Raw genomic sequence first — 20,898 nt, forward strand, 5'->3', positions numbered from 1 at the left:
ATCAGAAAAAAGACAAGTGTGTCCACTTTCACTACTCTCATTTGACATAGTACTGGATGTCCTAGCCAGAGAAACAAGGAACACAAAGAAATAAAAGACTCCAAAAGAAAAAAAGGAAGAAGTAAAATTTTCTTTTTTTGGATAACATGAACTTACATGTAAAAAAATCCTAAAAACTTCACAAAAAATTTTGAATAAACAAATTTAATAAAGCTGCCAAATACAAGATCAATATATAAAAGACAAGAATTTTGTTTTGTTTCATTTTTTAAAATAGTTTTTCATGTCATCCTTGCTCAGTGATCACGCTAATCTTCTCTGCATCATTCCAATTTTAGTATATGTGCTGCCAAAGTAAGCACAAGACAGGAGCATTTTAACACTCTAATGATGAACTATCTGAAAAAATAAAGAGAACAATCTAATTCACAATAGCATCAAAAATAATAAAATACTTAGGAAAAGATTTAACTAAGAAGATGAAAGATCTGTACCCCATAAACTATGACATTGATAAAGAAATTGAAGGAGACATAAATGTAAAGATAGCTCATATTTATGAATGGTAAGAATTAACATTGTTAAAATGTCCATACTACCAAAAACCATCTGTAAATTCAATTCCTATCAAAAATCCAATGTTAGGGGCGCCTGGGTGGCACAGTGGGTTAAGCCGCTGCCTTCGGCTCAGGTCATGATCCCAGGGTCCTGGGATCGAGCCCTGCATCAGGCTCTCAGCTCAGCAGGAAGCTGCTACCTCTTCTCTCTCTGCCTGCCTCTCTGCCTGCTTGTCATCTCTCTCTGTCAAATAAATAAAAAAAAATCTTTTTAAAAAATCCAATATTTTTTTTACAGAAGTAAAGAATCTTAAAATTTATATGAGACCATAAAAGACAACAAATAATTAAAGCAGTTCTGAGAAAGAATGAAGAAGCGAAATTACACTCTTGATTTGAAACTATACTACAAAGCCCTCATGCTCAAAACAATAAAGTATACTGGCATAAAAATAGACCAATAAACAAGTAGAACAGAATTGAGAGTCTAGAAATAAATCCTTTCATACAGTCACCTAATATTTGACAGGGGCCAACATATGTAATGGGTAAAGATAGTCTGTTCAATAAATGATATTTAAAACTGAATAGTCACATAAACCAGCATGAAACTGGAACCTTATATCACTCATAAATCTTAACTTGAAATAGATTAAAGACTTAAATGTGATGCATGAAACTAAATTTCCTAAAGGAAAACATAGGAAAAATTCTCCTTGACATTGGTCTTGCCAATAGTTTTTTGGATACCAGGCCAAAAACACAAGCAAAAGAAGCAAAAATAAATGTATCAAACTAAAGTTTCTGCATTGCCAAAAAAAAAAAAGGGGGGGGGGAATGAAAACACAATCCACAGAATGGAAGAAAATACTCACAAATCTTATATCTGAAAGGAGGTTAATAACCAACAGATACAAATAGAAAAATATATATAATTAAAAAAATAGCAAAAGGATCTCAATAGACTTTTTTTTTCAAAAAAGTTATATAGATGGGATTGGGAGGGAGACAAACCATAAGTGACTCTTAATCTCACAAAACAAACTGAGGGTTGCCGGGGGGAGGGGGTTGGGGAGAAGGGGGTGGGATTATGGACATTGGGGAGGGTATGTGATTTGGTGAGTGCTGTGAAGTGTGTAAACCTGGTGATTCACAGACCTGGGGATAAAAATATATGTTTATAAAAAATATATGTTTATAAAAGTTATATAAATGACCAACAGGAGCATTAAAAAGTGCTCAACGTAAAAACTCAGGGCAAAGTCATTATGTTGTTGTTGTTGTTGTTTACCTCTGAAAAACACAACAAGATATTACTACCTATTAGAATATATACTACTAAAAAATTAAAACTAACAAATTTTGGTAAATATTGGGGAAAATGGGGAACTTATGCACTGTGATAGGGATATAAATTTGTATGGAAAACAGTATGGAGATTATTCATATTATTAAAAGTAAAATTACCATATGATTCAGTAATCCCACCTCTAGGTATATATCTAAAGGAAACGAAGTCACTATTCGAAGACATATCGGCACTCTTATGTTCATTATAAAATTATTAACTCTAAGCAAGAGATGGAAATAACTTCAGTATCCATTCATGGATGAATGAATAAAATAAGTATGGTAAATATATACTATGGAATACTACTTAACCATGAAAAATTAAGAAATACTGCCATTTACAACAGCATGGATGGATCTTGAAGGTATTATACTAAGGGAAATATTTCAAAGATTTTATATATATTTTTTAATTTATGTATTATGATATCCCTTACATACAGAATCTGAAGAAAAAGCAAACTAATGGAAACTTAGAGTTGAGTTGACAAGAGGTGAACCTGGGGTGGAATAAGGTGGTCAAAGGGTACAAACTTGCAACTATAATATGAAAAAGTTCTGGGGATCTAATGTACAGCATGATGATCATAGTTAATAATCTATACATACATTTTTATTGTGCTTCCCTTTATTAAACTTTGCATATATCACATTCTTACAAGTTGAAAGTTTATAGCAATCTTGTATAAAAGAGGTCTGCTGCCACCATTTTTCTAACAACATTTGTTCATTTTGTGTCTCTCTGTCACATGTTGGTAATTCTTGCAATATTTCAAGTTTTTTCATTATTATTGTATTTGTTATGGTGATCTGTGATCAGTAATTATGACCCATTGAAAACTCAGAACTAGTTTACTTAAGGTATATACATTGTTTTTCCTTAAAGACATAATGCTTTTGAACAGTACAGTATAGTGTTTATTTTTTATATGCACAGAGAAACATAATTTTTTATTTGCACTGGGAAACCAAAAAAAATAATAATAATTTGACTTAGTTTATTGAGATAATCACTTTATTGAGGCGGTCTGGAACAAAACCCACACGACCTCTGAAGTTTATCTCTACTGTACTATATACATAAAAGTTGCTAAGAGAGTAGATCTTAAAATTCCTTACCATACATGCATAAAAAACAGTGGCAACTATATGAGATAGTAGATGTATTAACATTTTTATGTAGATTATATTGCAATACAGATGTATGCCAATTTATCAAATTGTACAAAATTTACACAATGTTAAAAGTTTGCAATGTTATAAGAAACCATTTATTATATTTACAAATTATAATATGTCGATTATTTTTCAATAAAGCTGGAAAAAACTTTTTGTAGAATTAATCTAATTTTCAAAAAAGGAAGTAAGGAAGTAGAAACTGCAACTAACTCTGAAATAATAGAATACAAAATCCATTTTAGTTATATACACTGTGACAAAAACTATTAGTTAGTTTACAATGAAGGAGTACTTATGAAGCATGAAGGGCAGTCTATAAATAAGGCTGAAAGAACTCAGTTTTAAGGTTTAAATTTAAAATCTTCTTTTGAAATACTAAACTCACCACCCATTTTTCCAAACATAAATGTCTTAACTGCATGAATTTATTTCATACAACTCTATAATCTAGTTTCATAAGAAAGCAGCATGCAAATCTTGAATAAGACAGACTTGCTTAGGTTTCTTTATGTTCAACAGTAAAGGATACTTCCCTAAAAAGAAGAAAAATCAGCATATTTATTATGATAATTATTATTCATAATGAGATTCATATTGAATTAGGGAATATATATCCTCAGAGGGGGTAAAGTAAAATGAAATTTATTTTGGTAAATGTGTCTATGAATAGTCAATACAATGCCTCAATATAAATGAATATTATCATTTTGAACAATTTAATTACTATTATTAGAATTATTATAAGTATAAAAATAGCTATCATTTTAGCATGGAATATGAGACTCTCGTGCTCCATGCTTCATTACATCCACACAACAACTCTGCATAATAAGTATTATCATCACCATTTCATGGGTGAAACAACTGAGGCTAACACATTTAGATAACTGGTTTATGATTACATGGCTAGTAAAGATGCATCACACTAATTTAGGCTTTATGATTTCAGAATTGTACTCTTTCCACTACACATTCTATTACTCTGTAAATACTCGGCTTGTTTTCATTTAGTTCTTTAATTTTATTCATGTGACGATGGCTTAAAGCTCCATTTAAAGGAAGCTTAAAAAATTCATTTAGCCAAAAGCTCCCAAGAATTAAAAATGTCATGGATCTAATGTAGACATGGATATCATTAGTTAATGGGTAACTATATATTTTCCACTCTAGTGAGATAAAAATCAGAGTATTTTTCTAAGTTTTAGTCTCTGAGTGTTCAAAAGGACTTTGTTAAAATAGAAATATTTAGACAAAGGTGATCAAAAGTCTGGATCAGGTCACCTTAAGATAAATATTAGGAAACTGAGTAAACAAATGGAGATTTGAACACTGAGCTATGATATAATGAATGGTTTAAAGTATTTAGTAGAGCATAGAAAAGCCCTTTAAAGCCTGGTCTTAGCCTAGCATTGCAGCTTCTGGGATATCTATCATCTACCTATCTATCTATCTATCTATCTAGATATAAATTTGAAAACTTTTTTAACTAAAAGATTTTGAGAAATAGAACATAATTAGCACCATAGAAGATCTGTTTATGATAACAACCTAGCCCCTCCTCCCAGTTTGTTAATATTCTCTCTTATTTAATGTAACATTGTGCAAATATACCACTACTGATCTGCCGTTATGAATGAAATAACTATAATCATCTGTTTGCATATCCTGGTGAAAATATTCATTTAGTTCCATGTTGTATTTCTAGGAATGGACCAAATTTTTTTTTAATTTTTAAGTTTTCTAAATATTGTCCAACTTACCTCATATGTTTTTATTATGTGCACTGTCATTCCTTCACATTCTTGCAAGACATTTTCACTGTTGCCCAATATGGTAAGTGTGTAATAGTATGTCATTCTAGGTTTTAATTTATTTTTAATTTAATTCCAGATTCATAATAAAGATAAACAGTTTTTATATATGAGTGGCCATTTGGATTACCCTTTCTGTAAAGTACATGCTCAAATCATTTGATATCTTAACATTGTGTCATACTGACTTCTTTAATAGTAGATTTTCTGAATGAACTTTTAGCTGTGTAGGTCTTCTCTATTTTATTTTGAACTTGTTTTCATTTCAAAATCTTTATATTTATTTTCATAATCTGCTTTTATTTTGCTTTGTCTATTATCTATCTATCTATTTATTTATTTATTTGCAAGCAAGAGAGAGCGAGCAAGTGAGAGCGCAGGGAGGGATAGAAAAAGAAGGGAAAAGAATCTTAAGCAGGCTCCAGGCTCAGCACAGAGCCCAACTCTGGGCTCTATTTCACAACCCTGACATCATGACCTGAGCCAAAATGAAAGAAATAAAATAAAATTAAGGTGTTAAAAAAAAAGGAAAAAGAATTGGAGGTTTAATTAAGTGAGCCACCCAGGCACCCCTGTGGTATCTTAAATTGGCTGTCATATCTTTAAAGTTCTAGAGTATCCATTTAATTCATTTATAAAATCTTTCTCAATATCATTTTTAGTTTCAGTTTTTTGTTCAATTTGCTTCCCCTCTCATTTCTTTGAGCAGAGTAATCAAGCCATTTTACAATCTTTATTGATCATTTTAACATCATACTTAATCCCATTTTGTCTATCAAATCTTGTTAATGGTTTTTCTTTGTGTGCTTTGTTCCATTTTGCTATGTTCAAGACATTATATTTGAAACTCTTATTGAGTAGGGATAATTAAGAGCTATAATAATGGTATGGTCCTCCTTGGCAGGATTTTCTCTTATATCTGAGACTCTACAAGACAATCATACTCCAAATTCAGTGATTGACTTTCTCAGTTTACACAGAAGGCAAGGTAGGCTATAGTCTTATTTCTGCTTCTCCTTGTGCTTTGGGGATCTCAACTTAAATTTGGGTTGTACCAAAGTCCTCAAATTTGATTGCTGCTGGATTTTGAATTTTGTTTCTCTAGTATCAAGTGTCTATTAAAAACACAGCTCAGTGTGTTTTAGCAGTTTCAAATGCTCTCATAACTAAAATGGCTTCAGGCATATATCTTTAGACTCTCATTGTGTTTCGTATTTTGGCCCAGTAATCCCTCACTTATTTTTATAATCATTCTGATATTTTTAACTTTAAAAGCTATTTTGTCTGGATTTTTAAGTTGTCTTAAGTAGGAGTTTTTAGATCACCATTACTAGAAGCAACAACAAATATACATGAAAATATCTGCAGTAGTTTATCACATCTTTATGACTTTGAACTTCCATAAGCCGAGGCATCCTTCTCTAATCACTTAGGCAAACTCCAATTTACCCTTTAAAACAACACAAGAATTGCTTCATTTAAGAACATGTTCAGGGATGACCCTTCCCCACTGTTCTTACCAACATTCCTACACACTCTTTGCTACGCACACCTTGTTTATGAACTTTCATTAGGTATATCAGCGTCACCAGAATTTTGCTCTATTGTATTTTTGTCCTTTAGAGCTTTAATTAAATATTAATTCCATAGAAAGTCTGTCCCTTTTCTTTCAAACCTGGGTTAGTTATTTCTTCTCATTCTTTTTCAGAAGTTACTTTATTAGAGAAACTTACAGCTGTATTGTGACTTTGGAGCCTTTACAGTTTTTGGACTGGAAAAATCACCCATCCCTGAGATTTTTATGCCGCTTCCTTGCTGATATTATTCAGAAATCTGTTCAAAACAGACTTTTTCAGGGAGGCCCTTTCGGACCACTCAGTTACAAAACCTCTTCTCAATCACTGCTCTTTTTAAAATGTGCTTATTTAGTTCAAATATGCATCACTATTAAAGAAAAACCAGTACGATTTTTTTCTTTTTAAAGTTGGCTTACCTATTATCTATCTCTCCAATTAAAATGATTCCTCTGGGCTGGAGTTTTTTTGTGCTCATCTTAGGCCAGGCACTCAATAAATTGTCTCTGAATGATTGAATTGTTTGACTCCCTTGCTAGATTCTCAACTTCATGAGGCCAAGGATTGTTCTATTCAGTCCTTCTTTATCCTCAATGTCTGTTATATTGCAGTCACTTACGTGACTAATGGGGAAAATCACAGAAAGAAGGAGTTAAAACTACAGAAAAACCCCGTAGGTTCAATAACACAAAGCTTTCTAAAATTATTTAGCCCAAGAATTGCATACTGGCTGCACTTTTGATTTTTTTAAAATGGTATTGAATTTTATTTAAATGGAAATACTTGAATGGTAGAATAATAAAAAAATTATAAAAGCAACTTGCTCCTTAAAGTAAGAATTATATCGGGCATCTCTTCTAGAGGCAAAATTTTCAAATGTCAAACATCTGAAAGCATAGAAGGAGAAGTAAGAGTGTGAATTGTACTTCAATGCTCTTTTCTTTATATTCAGCAAACAGATTCATTCACACCTTTCCAATTTTTTTTAACTCTTTTGACAAAGCCTTCAGAGGAGTTACTGCTGATGACAACCATCACAGCCTGACAGGAGAAAATTTATAAAGAAAAATAACAGCATGTTTTTCCCAAATTGTTAAGGATATGGTGAAGCTCTGTCGGATTCAAAGGAGGAATGTGCAATTCCATGCTATATATAATAATAACTTATTTTAATAGTGGCTTTGCAATTTTTCAGATATATCCATTTACTGAAACCACTATGAAATAAACAAAAACAAACAAATTAACAGGGGTTCGAGACAGGAATTATCTAATCTAAAAATAGCACATGTTCACAGAATACACAACACATATCCCAAGTACTACTATAGGTTTCAAGTAATAGTCAAAACAATAGTAAACATGATTCAGACCCTACAAGTCAAATCATAAATGGGACCTTAACTGTAAATCCTTATCTTTAGATCAAAGCGGGTAATTGGGTGCTGAAGATACATTATAGAACTAATATGTTATAGAACTCCTCTGAAATGAGTCATTTATTCCATCACTTTTCCTGCACAGCTGCTGACCCATGTTTTGGTTCCTGGAAATAGCTGCTACCCGGTCATACTTCTTAAAAGCACATATATTGATAACTCTACTCATTCCTCCATTCCTCTGTGACTGTCACTGTGTTAAAATGTGGAGTCAGCTGACTCACTTGTGGTGGTAATAAAGTAGAAGAGTTTTCAAAGTATTTTGTTATTTCTAAAAATGCAAAAACCAAATTACATTGAAATCCTAAGGGGTGTTTCAGGGAGAGCTGTAGGATGTGGTTTCTTGTGTAATCCACAGAGATTAGCTCCAACACATAGGAGCAACCTTAGTGGTAAAACAAGAAGATAAACAGATGTATACACACCCTGGCACAAAATTATCACTTATGTTTGGCTTCCTAGTCTCCTCGTGTTACTTATTTATCTTAACTTCTCTCTGAAATCAGGGAACACAGAATCTCAATCAGTTGACATTTTTCTACTGAATTACCCAATAGTCTGATCATACCCCTAAGACTTTTTAAAATTAGTTCACTCATAATCCCAAATCTGCTTTGCTTCCTCATCTTAGTACACTGTAATTTGATTTCAAAATGAGGACAGTTGTCAGTAATGCCACATTCATTAATCTCTTTTATAATTCCATGTACTTAGAACTATGAAAATATGTTAATAACATCCATTCCAATAAGCCACCCTAAATTTATTATCATGAAACAAGACCTCAAGAAAAAGAATTCAAAATCATCCATGTATTTGCAATTTATTTCAATAAAGCCTTTATCAATAGACTTCCCTGTGCACATGGTGGTCAAATTGCTGGTGAAAACCAGCCAGATCTATTACAAGCTTTCTCATGGCTTCTAGGTAACCCAAGTGAGCCTTTATTGATACTGGGAAGGGATAAAGCAGGGAAGGGATAAACAGTGATGTAAGAATTGGCTAGACAAAAGTAATGACTCTCATTACAGAGTGAGTATTTTAAAGCAAAAGAGCCTGTTGGGAATATTGTTTTATAAAATAGTGGTTTTTTTAAATTAACCTTTAAAAATTCAATTAGTTAGCATATAGTGTACCATTAGTTTCAAATGTAGATTTCAGTTATTCATCCATAGCATATAATAGCTAATGCTCAGTACTTACTGTTATAGCTTCTTGAAAGCAGAATTTTAACCCACTGAGCCACCCAGGCGCCCTAAAAAAGCAGAATTTTAGATCATATTTTCTGATTACTTCCATGTAGTACAACACTTTCCTGCTAGCAACCTTCAAAACATACTGTTTGTTAGAGGAATTTCTTTAATAATAAATAAATAGGAATTTATTTAGATTTATAAATATATAAAATAAATAGGAATTTATTTAAATTTATTTAAATATTGTACACTGTTTCATTGTTAATAAATAAGGTGATGATATTATAACCATTAGTTGGTAGCACTGATATATCACTTTCTTTTTACTTCTCAGTGCATTCTCTTTGCACAAAATAGATATATATTTTAAAAGAATCTGAATCTGTGGCAGACTTTTAAAAAACCCTATACAGTAAAGTTTATCATTTTAAGTAATCTCAATTATCTTCCTCAATTGTGATAGTATATCCTTCTATCTAGGCCAGATATTGTATGAGGGATTTGAAGAGACATACTTTTCTAAATTTCACTTTTCTCATCTGCAAAATGCTGATCATGATCCTACAATAAAATACACTTACAATTTTTTGATGAAAATTTATTTATTTATTTTAAGATTTTATTTATTTATCAGAGAGAATGGGCGAGAGAGCAAGCACAGGCAGACAGAATGGCAGGCAGAGGCAGAGGGAGAAGCAGGCTCCCGGCCGAGCAAGGAGCCCGATGCGGGACTCGATCCCAGGACGCTGGGATCATGACCTGAGCCAAAGGCAGCTGCTTAACCAACTGAGCCACCCAGGCATCCCTTTTGATGAAAATTTAATCTGTATAAACAATATATTTGCTGTAATGCGTGGTTCATGTAAAACATCTTATTTAATTATAAGCAACAACAGTATTAGAAATTAAGTAAATGTGTCTATAATATTTAAAGTTTTAACACATAATTCCAGTGCTTTGCCTTATTTTCTCAAATCCCTTTACCACTTTCACTGACAGAATCAAATGTACTTTTTCTACTAGTAGCCGGCTCTTTGTCTTTTGTCAGAAAGATGCCCTTGTGAATTATTTATAATAGAGATATTAGCAATAATAATAATAATAATAAATAGCAATGAAAATGTTAAAAAAAGTTTTCTTAACTAATTAGGGTTCTTAGACATCAATTAGAGGAACCACCTCTGGCAAGCAAATTAATCTGCAAGACATTCCCAGAATTAACAAGTCAGTCAGATACAGGGTTGTCCGTAGACTGAAAGGTGAAGCAAAAGGACTAGGTTTGGAAAATAGGTAAGGACAGTGAAAAAAATGATGAAATTTTGGGGCAAAATAAATTCTTAGGTGTCCTTTCAATGGAGTCCTGGGCATTATGTAGCAGAAACTCTGGAGATTATCTCAATCCATTAGAGTCACCCCGTTTATTAGCTTGCTATTGACAAAGTTATTTACAAACTGTAGAGCAAGTGGTTATAATGTAGAAAACTGATGGTAATGCACAAGATTCTTGTTAACAATAATGCAAGTTAGTGATTTTTCATTAGAAAACATAAATGCTATATCCCAAATTATGGGCCCAGAGCACTTCTGCTGCACAACTCTGCTTATATCCCAAATAACCATGTGAACTAGTTTTAATATCTGCTTCTCTTCTTAATTTTTGAATAAAAATTCTTGACACAAGTATTTTATAATTGTGTGATAATCATGCATTTAATTTCTTGGAGAACAAAACACACTTTAGCATAACTATGTTCTTTCACAGAACCAGCCTTGATAACACACTTCTATATGTTAGAAATGATGTAATAAATGTAGAATATTGGGCACTCGTTTGGTATTCTTTGCCATGTTTTGCACTATCTAAAAAGAGATCGGTGAACTTGGACTGGAGTTAGTAGACATGGAAGAAAATAAAATATTACAGAGAAGAATACTCTGTGGTCCACAACCTAAACGGGCTGGGATTCCCATCATTTGGATCCATGTAGCTTTACAAAAGTCAATTAAATTTTTGTGTCTCCTATTAAAGTTGATTCCCCAGTACTTTTCCACACATCTCTTGTAAAGTATTGTTTCCCAGAAAGAAAGGGATTTTGCACATGTATCTGCCTTTGTCTCTGGTCATGATCTCAGTCAGGATCCTGGGATCGAGCTCCATATCGGGCTTCCTGCTCATTAGGGAGTATACTTCACAGTCTCTCTCTGCAGCTACCTCCCCCTGCCCAACTCATGCTCTCTCTCTCAAATACATAAATACAATCTTTAATTTTTAATTAAAAATAAGATAAATAAAATAAAATAAAAATTCTGGTCTTACTACCCCACTTAGCTCCTTTTTTTTTTTTTGAGTTGTATTTAAAGCAGCATGAGAGAAGATGAGGCTTTTTTTTTTTTTAAAAAGGAAATAATTGAGTTTCATTATGATTTAAGATCTTGTCTGCTAGAAAAAAACGTTGGCTTTGTTAACGTGAAAATTAACAAAAGAGAATAAGATAGAATTCTAATAATTTTTGTAGAAATTAAAAATTTCCTCCAACCCAATTACATACAGACCCATTAAGTAAATTCATTCCAATGTCCCAAACCAACCTTTTCTAATAGTAATGCATCTGTGTAAACAGGGTCAACCCAAGGAATAAATAAATATTATTTTTTTCCTGTATCTTCCACAGTCACATCTGGGTATATTGGAAGCAAGCCAATTATCTATCTTATAAGACATGATATCATAAGGAAGCGTATTCTGTCCATTTGGAACAACTGAAAATCATTGTAATTTTATCTTGGTGCAGTAACTTGAGATGGCACAGTGTGGGTTATGAATATATATATATTTTTTTATACTGGGAAGAGAGATTATAGAGATATTGGTTATCCAAGAGAGATTGACAGGTGTTGATAGTTGCCAGGTCAATATACATCTACTTTTTCCTTTAATATCAGAAAGCACTGAAGGATTGACAACAAGGAAACTGAAAACAACATCAAATATTTTATTGTCTCTTTTCTAGTGATATTGTAACCATACGACAAAGTATCAGTCGTACAAGCTATCATGCTCTTTTACCTCTATCTTTCTGCCAGAAATGTGGGCTTAATAGTGAGAACTCCAACAGCAATTTTTGCAACTGTGAATAAAAAGCCATGAAAACCTCTAAATAGTTCACTTGACTTTCTTAAGACTCTGAACCAACACCAGAAAACACTCTCTGTAGTCTTCTTGTTAAATGAAAAAGTATGGTTAAACCACTTTTGAAAGTGTACTACATACAGCAAAATGTAAATATTAATTGAAATATGTCCTCTCAGCTGTGCTTAAGCAACTGAGTCCTGAGCTTTTCAGGTTTTCAGTCTGAAAGAATACACCTCTGGTGCTCTGAAAGGGAAAAGAAAGGACACCCTGTTCTCCATATAAATTAAAGAAGAGAAATCTGTGCATTTAAGTGGGCCATATAAAATTTATCAAGCACTTATCTCCTAACCCCTTCCTATCCAAATTACCTGATATGCTCTCCCTACTCCTTTATTCCACGTTACTGCCTTTTCCAGGATTCCGTCTCACATCACAACATGTCTTCTGTTATTTCCTTCTTGCAAGCTAGTTTTGTTTTCTCCATCTAAAAAAAATCAACAATCATTGTGTATTTCAATTCCCATTTTCCTCAAATGCATTGATTCTTCTTATCTATTACTCTTTTCTCATACTCAGTGTCTTCGTCTTTATGGGGTTTGTACTTTGCTTTTCCCCATCCTTTACTGCCATTATATAATCAAGTCTAATAACTTCTTAGAGAAAGTTAAAAATTCCTGCATAGCCACACGTGAACACAAAGTCACTGATTTTTAGCAAACCTATAAGATAGTCAGACATCCATTCAATTTCTTTTTTCTTTAGGATTTTATTTATTTATTTGACAGAGAGAGAAGACAAGCAGGCAGAGAGGCAGGCAGAGAGAGAGGAGGAAGCAGGCTCCCTGCTGAGCAGAGAGCCCGATTTGGGGCTCGGTCCCAGGACCCTGGGATCATGACCTGAGCCGAAGACAGTGGCTTAACCCACTGAGCCACCCAGGCGTCCCTCCATTCAATTTCTTAACTGAGTCTCAAATGCATCCTGAGTTCTAACCTAAACCTAAGTTCTACTTCTTACACGTTGTTATATGACCAAATTCTTTCAGTTCCGTATTTTGTAACATTTAAATATTAATCAATTGATGCTTTGTCTCTGTATTTCTATGAAAATAATCGGAATACTGTAGATTTATTGATATATTTATAGATTTATAATCAAAGTTTCATCAGTTGAAGTTTTTGGAAATTTCAGATATAATGATTAACCTAAAATGATTCTGCCTCAAATCCCTCTGATATCAAGGCCCAACACCTGATTATAGCCAAACCTGTGGTGGATAGTTCCATGGGAAATTGCAGTGACTTAACACTGATAGCATCTCATGTTCTCTCTCTCATTTTAGAATGTGTCCAACACAACCCCAAAGTGTAGGAGAGTTAATGTCCTCTGAAGACAGCTCTCAGTGAAGTGGAAATAAGAACCATAGATAAAATTGTCAGTTTTCAGGTCTTCATGAGGACAACTTAAAGAAGTTTCTCAGGACCTTTCAGTAAAAGCAAGCCTTCATTTTCTATCCACAACAATTATATCAACAATGTACCTCTTTGACAAAGTTGCTTCTTCACTGTATCACTTTCCCATTCTTTTCTACCTTGAATAATCTCCCAGATAAACTAACAGTACTCAAATCCTTTGTCCTACTCTTTGCTCTCAGGATAAATGGAGCCAAAAGACTTAGATTAATATCAAGTTCTGAATGGGATCTTAGAGCTATTACTGTCCAGATTTTCATAAACATAGGGACATTTGAATTATCAGGCTACAAATAAATTCTAAATGGAGGGGGCAAAAGCAAAAAGTAGAAAATTTTATGTTTGATTTTTAATCATTATTAATTGACTTTATTGATTATTAAAAATACTAACATTATAAAAGTGTGGATCTTTGTAAAACAATGTCATAATGTAAGAAATAAGTTGCATAGTCCTTTGGAGAATATTAAACCAAGTGTTCAGGTGCCATCTAATTTCTTGTTTAATCCAGAACTTTGGTGTGCATTATCTTTAGGAATAGGATTTTGAAGTCCAGACAGACTAACAGAAAACTGACCCAAATGTGTGTGTTTATATTTCTGCTTTTGTTGTAAAAATCAAAGTGTGATTGCTGGTTTAAAATGGTAAAACTAATAATGTTCATGGACTCTATTATAAATTTTCTAATTGTAGGGGAAGATTCCAATAAACATAGAATTAATTGATTTGCAAATCCTCAAAGAGCTACAGGATCAGGTAGTGGTATGTTCTGATTCAACAGCATCATAATGCAACATTTTATATGTGTGGCTACCGGATATTTTCATGAATGTTTGCTAGCTAGTCAGCCAATACAGAGAAATATTAGGTAGGGTAATTACTCACAGTTGTGTTTAATAAAATGAGAGAAAATTATCAAATGACACTACTAATAATAATCCTATAGCAGGCTAAATAATTCAATGATAATTACAAGTATTAATCTAGCTTTCTTCCCTGATTATGACTCTTCTCTCCTTTATCATAATGGGAGTAGCAGATTGTCTGCAATGAATTGTGAAAACCCAGCAGTGACTTTGGCAGTGAAGGCCTCCCATCAATTTTGATAGGTTAAAATGATTCTGGTTGGTCTTGAGCAAATGTGTCAATTTTTTTTTTCTGTGTGTGTCATAAAAGAAAGAAGCAATAGTAAATTCTTGCTGTTATTCCATGGAGCCAATAAAATCATACTGCCAAAAAGAGCCTGTTGACACCGTAAGTGTAGTTAACTGTCTTGAAATACTAGGCCTTGAAATAAAATTCCAATATTTCACATAACCTCTTTTTTTTTTTTAGAAAAAAACAAAACAAAACAACTATACTGCTTACATTTAGGGCCCTGCTGTTGTGTAACTATTTTTGAACATGTCTACTGTAAGTTAATATATATATATATTTTTCTGTGCAATAAAGTCATTTAGAGATAAATTTGGATTGCAAATTATTTTGGAGGAGGCATGGTATTTGTGGCTAGTCTTACAAGTAAAAAGGACTAAACGAAAGAAGAAAAACATTTTTTATTACAGCATATTTACATCTGTTCAAAGTACTTATTTAATATAGTACTGACTAATGTATAATACTGTACACAAAGAAAGAAGTTAAATGAGTTATAATTTAGTCGAAGTATAGCTGGCCATTTTAAAACTTACCACTGAATCTTTCTGGTATGAAAAGGGATATCTGGCAATCTGGTCCAGTTCATTACATCAGGTCATTTGTATGTTCTTATTACCATTTTGATAGCATAGCACATTTTATAACCCAGACATTTTACAATGGAACTATGATGCACGTATTTTCAAAATTATAGACATACATGAAGCTATGAGGTCAAAAGAGATGAATGTCCGTAGTACCATATAGACTCAACAAATAAAAGTGTCCAAGGCTCTGAGTGAGATTTATGAAATTGTGTAAGATTAGGCCAACATGCGGTTTTGATATAAATAATCTGTTCTTAAATTAGAATTACAGTCGTTGAGTACAGTGTTGAAAATGGCAGATAGATTTTAGCTATCTTTGCTCACTAGGGAAAATGGAAAAATGTTTAGTCTGGTCAGATTTTCACTTAACTTCTGAAAAATCTTACGTTTGAGAGAACCCTTCTGAAATAAGAATCCTTAAAGACATAACCCCTTTGGCACAAGTTTTCAAGAAACTTGTTTGATGTTGTAGACAATTATATGGCACACGTACTGTTCTAGATGTTTCATGCCAATAATATGTAAGCCATACCAAGGCTACGTATACATATAGAGATGTTCCTCAGCTTAAAAGGGGGCTATGTACAGAGAAATACATAAAAAATTGAAAATGCATTTAATACCCCTAAACTATCAAATATCATAGCTTACCTTAAGCTTATTTAAACATACTCAGAACACTTACATTTGCCTGCATTTGGGCAAAATCATCTTAAGCAAAGCCTATTTTATAACAAAGTATCAAATATCACATGCAATTTATTAAATATTACACTAACAAAAGAAGAATGGTTATATATAGAATGGTTGTAAGAATATCAGGTGTTCACCCCTGTAATCTTCTAGCTGACTGGGAGCTATGGCTCACTGCCCCTGCCCAGCATCACAAGACGGCACCATACCACATGTCACTGGCCCTTTTTATAAAGACCCAAATTCAAAATTCAAAGTACAGTTTCTACTGAATCACTTTCACTTTCACATCATTTCCAAATATATCATAAGTTGAATCATTGTAAATCAGGAGCCATCTGATTTGAAAGTTAAATCACAGTCACCTATATACACACACACAAAAGGCCTTCATGTAGGGCCATCTATGTATCTCTAAACAACATAGCATGACATATCAACGGCAAAAAATGGAGGTGAAGGGGACAATTGCTTTGCGTCAGTACTCTGAGCAGTAACATACATGGCCTTACTCACCTAGCAGAACTCCAGAGCTAGCTGATAGCAAGAAATTTTGCAAATGTTTGCTGAACAGCTTAAACGCTATTATTTTAAAATTAGTGTGCATATCTGTTTTCTGAAGATATGTTAATTTATTATATTGACTTATTACAAAACCAAATAATTTCCTCTTATTTAAGTGGCAGGTAAATAGAATTCTTTTTAATTTAAGTCAAATGGCTTTTTAGGGAAAATATACTAAAAATTCTGAAACTTGTATTGCTTATGAATCTTTTATTGGAATCCTTATCAAGTTGTATTTTTCAAGTTTTTCCTAATAATCTTCAATGAATTGAAAATATTTTTTGGATTTTATTCAAGGCTATTAACACACAATTTCACTTTGTTAAATATAGTGCTAAACGTTCAACCAAAACGTTGTGTCTTTTTTTTTCCAACACCACATCCTCCATCTACTGACTGGATTCTCTCCCCAACTAGCACATATATACCATTGTCTACCTTTAGGATAAGTAAGGGTCATCTTTTGTCTTTATTCTATTCCTTGTATGCTTCTGAACTTGTTGAATTTTAATATAGTCACACCATAAGCATCACATATTTGATTCCCCTTTCAATAGTAAACAGTGCACAACCAGAGCATACCTTCAAAGCTATCAATAAACTTACTCTGATATATTATTTTTGTATTTTTGTAAATTAAAATAATTAAATTATAGAACAAGAGTTTCAGGTGGTAGGTGTTGTAAGTTTTACCCAAACTGACTTTTGTCAAACTGGTTTTTGTCATCGTATATGTCAAGTAGTTTTCTCAGGTTTATTTTTAGAATATCCTTGTATAATGAATATTTACACTGATATCTAGTATAAACATCTTGCAATTTATTTTAGAAACATTAAGATATTGAAAATCAATCTATTTCTTTGATTCACTAAATACATTTTTGGCTTGTTTCCAGTACTTTCTTACTGGATAAAAAATGAATTTCAAGTAGTCTGAATTTCATTATTATATGGCACTTTCCCTTTGATGAATACAAAGACGATATTCTATATTAGCTATCTGAGAAGAATTCATTTTTTAAATTTTATTTATTTGTAAGAGAGTGAGAGAGAGCACAAGCAGGGGGAGCAGCAGGGTGAGGGAGAAGCAAACTCCCGGCTAAGCAGGGAATCTGTTGCAGAACTGAGTCCCAGGACCCTAAGATCACGACCTGAGCTAAAGGCTCAGGCGATTAACTGACTGAGCCACCCAGGTGTCCCAATCTGAGAAGAGTTCTGTATGTTATTCCTATTCATATGAAGTTTAAAGTCTAGGTAATTAACTTAATATTTTAGTGGCTATTACATAGATAGCACTAAGTTCCAGGCAGAGAGTAAGAAAGAAATATTAAATCAACCATATTCTATGCATTCTAAATGAAAATAATTAATCAATCATAATAAATCCTTCTATTTATGAAATATCAACTTATAAGCTTTCCTCCATATGAACATTGCCAAATACCAGAATAAAGGGTCATCTAATACAAATAAAGGATAGAATTAAAGAATTCTGGTAAGCCATTTAATTTTGAAAAATGGTGCTATATTGTTGCTGAGTTGTGGTTTTCAGTTACATAAGTGTAGAAGTAACATGAGTGTTATGTGAGATGAGAAATGGTATATAATTAAGATATTTTTAAAGGTACAGATAAATACAAATTTGTAAACATAGCATTATGGAGGAATAAAAATAAATGATAGCTACACACTCTAAAATGAATAAATCTTGGAAAGTTAATAGAGAAGTAAAACAAGGACAGTGCAAAAAGTATGGTACATTTTTATGAAGTTCAAACAAATTCTGTGAAACCGTAGATGGACTTAAGGATACTATTATGTATCAAATATTGTAAAAATTAAGCAAGGAAGTAGCAAACATGAAATAACCAAAGCATACAAACTTGGGTAGATACAATAGTTGTGATCATGTTCTACTTCATAAAGAGATGAGTTAATAGATAAATAAAAGTAACTAGACTTTTTAGAAGTTAATAAAACTTTACCTGTTATTTCTTAGCAATATAAAATATATGGTTTTCTAACAAAAACGCTTATCTTAAAAATATTTAAAAATAAATTTCAGGGTACTCATAAGGTTATATTTACTTTTCCCTGAAGGAAAAGCTGGTTGTTGTAGTTGTAGTTGTTTGTTTGTTTTAGTCTCCTCCTAGTTTTTATTATTATAATGTGGAATGAGGAATGTTAGATTGAAAAGTGAATTATTTTATAGACAAAAATCATTACTTGATTCACCTCCTGGTACAGCAGATGGAACTCCTGTAAATATGCCCTTTTGCCTTATGGAAGAGTAACAGTTATGCTTACTTCTGAAACATACTTGGTGGTTGCCCTAAATAGAGACACCATAGTAAACATTTTGAATATTTGCAATTATTTTTTATAGTCATAGGGCTCCAAAAGGCACTGCTGGTATCTTCGCAGGTATTTCAATAAAGCTAAAAGTTGCCTGACTGTTTAAAAATATTAACAAGGCACAAAACATGGCAGAAGTACTGTCCTCAGATATTATTTTTTTCCATATGCTCCTGATTCCAGACATGAAAGTTATTTTTTAAAATTTTTGTTATAGAAGATTTTATTTATTTATTTGACAGAGATCACAAGTAGGCAGAGTCAGGCAGAGAGAGAGGAGGAATCAGGCTCCCTGTTGAGCTGAGAGCCCAATGCGGGACTTGATACAAGGATCCTTGGATCATGACCTGAGACGAAGGCAGAGGCTTTAACCCACTGAACCACCCTGCGCCCCCATGACAAGTTATTTTTGATAGATATATATACAATGTATTTTCCAGTTATAAGAAAAATGGTTCTGCTATTTTTAACCTTTTTTAAAAATTACATAATTTTTTTAAATTAAAATTTTATTTTTAATGTTTTACTTTTCTTTTCTTTTTTTAAAAGATTTTATTTATTTATTTGACAGACAGAGATCACAAGTAAACAGAGAGGCAGGCAGAGAGAGAGAGAGAGAGAGACAGGGAAGCAGGCTTCCTGCGCAGGAGGGAGCCCCATTCAGGGCTCGATCCCAGGACCCTGAGATCATGACCCGAGCCAAAGGCAGCAGCCCAAACCAATGAGCCACCCAGGCGCCCCAATGTTTTACTTTTCAATATACTACTTAGAATATAAAACCTATTCCAGTTGGTAAAAAGTTTACCGTTTAAAAAATGGTAATTTTCTCATTGTGTCTTCCCCTCTCATTGCTTTATTTTGAATAAAAAATTTCACAATAAGCATAACTGATGCTTTCCTTTTGAGAGTCCCTCTGTTGGTCATATTGCATATGAGCCATGACAATAAGTTTTACAAAATTTACTCATGTTTGTTGATATGTTTTATCATAACTAATTTTTCCTCCATTATCTAGATTCCCCAGCTTTCAGACAGGTGGACACTTCAATAAACCATACCCAAGGGATGTATCAAGTACTTCTTAGACATCTCTCAGATCCTTGAGGTCTCATTTTGCTTAATATTAACAAACTTATTTTAAAGTTTATATGGAGAGGCAAAGACTCACAATAGTCAACATACTGTTGAAGGAGAACAAAGACTGAGGACTGATTTCAAAGTTTACCATAACGATAGGGTGCCTGGGTGGCTCAGTGGGTTAAGCCTCTACCTTCGGCTCAGGTCAGAGAGCCTGCTTCTCCTCATCTCTCTCTCTGTCTGTCTCTCTGCCTATTTGTGATCTCTCTCTCTGTCAAATAAATAAATGAAATCTTTTTAAAAAAGTATACCATAACGATAATTGTAAGCAAGATTTTGTAATATCACAGAAAGACTAGATTAAAGGAACAGAATATATATTATCAATTATATTTTATATTTAATATAAAAGCAAAAGCAATACAACAGAGCAAAATACAATCTTTTAAACAAATGGTTCTGGAGTAATGGTGAAGCTAAATGTAAAAATATAAAATAAAAATAAAATAAAATAATAAAATAAATTAAATCCAGGCTGATATCATACACTCTTCACAAAAATTAACTCAGATTGGATTATAAACCTAAACATGAAACAAGTAGAAGGTAATATAGAAGAAAATTTAAATGACCTTGGTTTTGGAAATAAATTTAGCTACAAAACCACAAGCACTGAATTTAAAAATGTCTACTCTGTGAAACAATGCCAAGAGAATGAAAAGGCAAAGCACAGACTAAGAAAAAATTTTCAAAATA

At 32.7% G+C, this 20,898-nt stretch overlaps 1 pseudogene; it reads right to left on the reverse strand.

Annotated features, from left to right (window-relative positions):
- Positions 1 to 244: 244 nt before the first annotated feature.
- On the reverse strand, positions 245 to 362 carry LOC131810659 (U6 spliceosomal RNA; annotated as a pseudogene).
- Between the last annotated feature and the right edge of the window lie 20,536 nt (positions 363 to 20,898).

This window comes from Mustela lutreola, chromosome 10 (genome assembly GCF_030435805.1).
Source record: "Mustela lutreola isolate mMusLut2 chromosome 10, mMusLut2.pri, whole genome shotgun sequence".
In the NCBI taxonomy this organism is placed as follows: Eukaryota; Metazoa; Chordata; class Mammalia; order Carnivora; family Mustelidae; genus Mustela; species Mustela lutreola.